Below are 5,653 nucleotides of genomic sequence, written 5' to 3' on the forward strand. Positions count from 1 at the left end.
AGTTTCGTGATCCTAGGCCCGATTGATCTCCAGTTATTGTCCTGAAATGGTTTAACTGTTCTGGGTTACTGTGACCTTGACCTTTGACCTCAAAATCAATAGGTGTCATATGTTGGCCATGACCAACCTTCCTATCAACTTTCATGGTCCTAGGCCAAAACATTCTAAAGTTATCATCCGGATATCTGACCCCAAAGTCTGTATTTTATTATGTTACACCTGTGTTCCAAAAGTCATTACCCTAGGCCCAAGCATTTTCAAGTTATCATCTGGAAACTTTTTGTTCCAGGTCACTGTGACCTTGACCTTTGACCTACTGACCTCAAAGTCGATTCTGACCTGTATTTTATGATGTTACACCTGTGTACCAAAATTTATGATCCTTGGCTAAGCATTCTCAAGTTATCCTGAAACTGTTAAACTCTTCGGAATTGTTCTTGATCATTGTGACCTTGACCCTTGACTTTCTGACCTAAAATTAAAATCTGATCTGTATTTTATGATGTTACACCTGTGTACCAAAGTTTATTATACTAGGCCCAAGCATTCTCAAGTTATCATCCAGGCACTGTTTACTGTTCCAGGTTATTGTGACCCTGACCTTTGACTTACTGACCTCAAGTCGTATTTGGCCTGTATCTTATATTGTTACACCTGTGTACCAAAAATTATTTAAAATTATTTAAAACGGCAAAAATTTCATGAGTTATTGTCTGGAAACCATGAAAACCAATGGACCGACAGACAGATGAGCTCACTCCTATATACCCTTCCCCCCCTCCCAAACTTTGTTTTGTGGGGATATAATCACAGACCTTCCATAAGCTAGCTGGTTAGCTTCCTTACATGAAAGTATTCTAAACCCTAAGCAAGGCTTCAGATCTACAGCAATGAAAGGCAAGTCACTTGAAGTCTGTAACTAAAATCAATTGGTCACAGTGACCTACAGCAATGAGAGGCAAGTCATTTGAAGTCTGTATCTAAAAGCACCTGGTCACAGAGACCTACAGCAATGAGAGGCAAGTCATTTGAAGTCTGTATCTAAAAGCACCTGGTCACAGAGACCTCTCATTGTAAGGTGTAAGGAATGAAGTTGATGTTTACCTTCTCTATCAACTCCTTTGACTGTATCAGTATCATCAGGCAAATCATCTATTTCTTTACCATCATCTTTTTTACCACTTGTTGTTGACCCTGTCTGTTCTGGTCTGATTTGGACTTCCCCACTGGCAGAAGATGTTACACTGAGTGGTAAAGTAATTCTGTCAATGAAACCTTGCTACAGGTCAATTTCAAACTGTGCAATGAAACAATGAGTTAGATGCAGAAGTCATAATACTCCAAACCAAGATTACAGCTTATTACACATTTGTCAGTGAATTATCTAAATATTAAGAGTGAAATATGTGTATCTTGTATTTTCAAAGAAACAAATATCAAGTAAATTTTTCACTGTTCAGAAACAATAAAATGGGTAAATTTTGTTAAAACATGAAATAAAAAGAAATAAAGTAAGATCAAAATATCTTTCACCAATGAACATTGTATCTTACATTTTCACTCATGGCTACGTCACTTGTTAAAATACTTCATAAGATGTCCATTTGTGAAAGATATTTCAATCTTACTTTATGTAATTATAATATACTTTAATGGTTGGACAGGTTAAAGGATTAACACATAAAAAGGCAAATACATACATGTCCACAGTATCATCAGCAGCTTCTGTTGTTTCTGCTACCTGTGTTGCAAGGTCAGATGATGCAGTTATTGGTTCTAGGCCTCTTCCTTAGGTAATACAGCATGGGGCTGAAATACCACAAAGAAAGTACAATCACCCATTCATGTCTCTTTTTTGTGATAATCTAAAGGTCTCTGAAACTCTGAACTTGGAAGTTCATACAATCAGAAAAAATTATATTTTGAATATCTCATTCTTATTTAATGAAATGATTTTTATACTCACAATATTTGACCCATAACAATAGCATTATCCCAAAAAATGGCCTATCCAATGTTCAGAAAGTGCTCCATAGTTTCAAAAAAAGAAAAGGAAAAAAGAGCTGTCACTTATGGTGACAAATGCCCCCGTAGTGCCTTGACCTTTGACCTGGTGACCTTGACCTTTGACCCCAAAGTCAATAGGGGTCGTGTACTCAATAAGTACTATTAGCATGTGAAGTCTGAAGGTCCTGGGTGCAGTGGTTCGCGAGTAAATTGCCTTCATGAAAAAAGTTAACACTGGCACCTGTGACCTTGCAGAAGAATATATTAAAGAGGTTAAACTCTGTACATATTTTCAAGTTTTAGTCAGGAAAATAATCTAAAGCCAGTACTGAAAAGAGTTGCCATGGTTATTGTTTCTTAGTTCTTACAAGCTGAGCAAATCTAAAGTATGCCAAGGTACCCTGATGGACAGTGTAATTTTGAAGGTGAAAATAGTGGAATGTGGATTGCAATATTTCAATTCCACCCATTTTGAAGCATACAATGGATAATCGGAATGTGATTTGATAAATGGAGTACTTCCGCCAAATATCTTGCTTATCCATGGCCTAAATGGTAAACAGGAATCAGTAATTAACATTAATTTTAATTCAACCAGACCAATAGACCAAGCCGTCTGCAAGTTTTGTGGACCTATATACAGTCGAAACTCGGTATCTCGAATTTCAAGGGACCGTGCTTTTTATTTCGAGATAACCGAAATTCGAGTTATGAGGAGGGACGTATATGGACGAAATGTGTACACGGTTAATAAACAAGAGCTGTCGGAGGACAGCAACGCTCGACTATTTAACAGCCTTGTCGCTTGAATGAATAAGAAAGTCGAAAAAGGGGCATAATTTAGTAAAAAAGTAAAATAGGGTTATGGAACCTGCAAAGTGCTTATCAGCTCATGACAGTGGACAAGTGTATGAAGTTTCAATCCATTCCCATTAGTGGGTACTGAGATACCAGCTTACATATAAGAATTTAACCCAAAAACTCCTAAGTTGAAAAAGGGGCATAATTTTGTAAAATGCAAAGTTGAGTTATTGATCCTTTGCACTGCATGTCATATCATGACAGTGAACTAGTGTGTGAAGTTTCAGTCCTTTCCCATTAGTGGATACTGAGATACCAGCTTACATACAAAAACTTAACCAAAAATTTCTATGTTGAAAAAGGGGCATAATTTTGTAAAAAAGCAAAATAAAGTTATTGGACCTGCTTTGTGCATGTCAGATCATGACAGTGAACAAGTGTGTGAAGTTTCAATCCATTCCCATCAGTGAGTACTGAGATACCAGCTTACATACAAAACCTTAACCAAAAAATTCTAAGTCGAAAAAGGGGCATAATTTTGTAAAAAAGCAAAATAGAGTTATGGAACCTGTGCAATGTAAGTCAGTTTATCACAGTCAATAAGTGTGTGAAGTTTCAATCCATTCCCACAAGTGGTTACTGAGATACCAGCTTACATACAAAACCTTAACCAAAAATTTCTAAGTCAAAAAAGGGGCATAATTTTGTAAAAGAGCAAAACAGAGTTATTGAACCTGTGCAATGTAAGTCAGTTTATCACAGTGAATAAGTGTGTGAAGTTTCAATCCATTCCCACAAGTGGTTGCTGAGATACCAGCTTACATACAAAAACTTAACCAAATCGGGACGCGGACGCCGACACATGGGCGAGTCCAATAGCTCTACTATTCTATGAATAGTCGAGCTAAAAATAAAAGCTGTTTCCTAAATGCCGTGTATACTCTGTCGGCACTTTACGCGTACAGGATTCCGTACAGTTTGTGTTTATCAAGGTTTTCAGTTTTTCGAAGAATAAAAATGATACCAACCTCATATGTTTTTGAGTCAAGTTTTCTTTTTTGTACTATGTTTCTCTCCCGGAGGATTAGCAGCATTTTGATCTGACATTTGATCGAATGATGCTTTCCCCAAAGAAGTTATTTTTTTACAGTCTCATCGCGATTACCTCTAATTAATCCTTATTAAAGATCCCAACTATTCAAACTAATTAATTCATTAGTTTAAATTAAAAGCAATTTTCGTAACGTTTCAAAAACGAATGACTGCTGATTAAAGAAATCTAAGGTTTACATCAAACAATTATCATAATGGCACGTGCAAACAAGTACATGTATGATGTCATCTCACACTGATAATCGCCGCACCTTTGATATGTTAGGCAATAAACATGGACATGTGTTAAAAACCAACCACATTCACAACGACATGTGTGAAATTTTATCGCATATTTTTCTCACTTCGACTTACCGAGTTTACAATGCACTTGAATTTTATTGACGGGACTGAAAATCCCTTTCGACACATCCGGAGTCTCGGTAAGTCAAATTTTGACGTAACCGAAGTTGAATTACATATATAAAGAAGGAAATTTGACGGGACTTTAAAATTTCTTCGACTTAAGCGGAATTTCGAGGTAAGCGAGTTTGAGATACCGAGTTTCGACTGTATTTACTATACCCAAAACTTAGTGGATCATCATTTGTACAGAGTTCAAGAACAATTTAAGATATAACTACCTCTGCTTTCTGCTGCTGCCTCTTCTTTTACAACATCTATTTCTGTAGTTTTCACTCTTCTTCCATCTATAACAGTACAGTACTCTACACAATCCACTGAGCTCTGGAAATAAACAGTAAAATAGCAATAGCAGACAAGATGCCCACAGGCAACATGTTGAGCCTGCCAGCTGTCGAAAGAACTAACAATTTTGATACTATTTGGTGGCGACAGAACTGATTATGGCAATCATTTCTGCCAAGTTATTTAAGAACATCTCCATCCATGGCTAAGTTACAGTCTAGACAAGACAAACTGCATCAACTTTCGATTTATCAGAGGTGGAGGACGAATGATTTTAGACACAATGTTTTTTATCAAATTGTCACAGAGTACATAGGCCCCTCCCGGGGTTTGAACTGGCTGCCCCGCAATCCGTAGACCAACGCTCTCCCTACTGAGCTAAGCCAGTGGGCACATCAACTTTTGACCTTTGACCCCTTAGTGTAATGTTGACCTTTTAACTACTTATGCCTGACAGACTAACTTCCTGAGGATAACAATTGTGCCAAGTTATTTAAGAAACCCTCAATCCATGGCTGCGTTACAGCCGGACAAGGAAAACTGCACCAAGTTTTGACCTTTAACCTCTAAGTATAACCTTGACCTTTAAGCTACCAATCCGGTTCTTGCACGCGACACACTGTGTCACTGAGGCAAACATATCCGCCAAGTCATTTATAAAGAACCCCTTGATCCATGTGTAAGTTACAGACAGGACAAACTTGGACGCATGTATGAACGGACTCACATACGCCGAACCACCATTGTGACAACTACTTAGAGTTCACCACCAGAGGGCTCAACAAAAATGATCATGTTTTCTCTGTTTTGCTAAACAAAATCAGTTTTATTATTATCTACAGTTCTCTATGAAGTTGGCCATGACAGATTCCTTTTTTATTCAACAAAAACTCTCTACAACTGGGTGCCAACCAATTAAATCCGGTTACAGGAATTTGCTTTTAATTTAGTATAATTGTTTCTCTGCAAATATCAAACTTTTTCTTAGAAGCAGAGATATAAGTGACTTAAGATCCAACTGGCTGTTCCAATTCCAGTCACCTAA

The 5,653-nt window shown here is 37.3% G+C and overlaps 1 long non-coding RNA gene across 1 annotated transcript; it reads right to left on the reverse strand.

Moving 5' to 3' along the window:
* Nucleotides 1–1,123: 1,123 nt before the first annotated feature.
* Nucleotides 1,124–4,649, reverse strand: LOC128554764 (uncharacterized). The gene is made up of 3 exons (XR_008369687.1): nucleotides 4,545–4,649; nucleotides 1,701–1,809; nucleotides 1,124–1,226 (listed from the first exon to the last, which is right to left on the reverse strand). It is a non-coding gene; the product is annotated as an uncharacterized LOC128554764 (long non-coding RNA).
* Nucleotides 4,650–5,653: the final 1,004 nt, after the last annotated feature.

The sequence above is a fragment of the Mercenaria mercenaria genome, unplaced genomic scaffold, assembly GCF_021730395.1.
Source record: "Mercenaria mercenaria strain notata unplaced genomic scaffold, MADL_Memer_1 contig_726, whole genome shotgun sequence".
Lineage (NCBI taxonomy): Eukaryota > Metazoa > Mollusca > Bivalvia > Venerida > Veneridae > Mercenaria > Mercenaria mercenaria.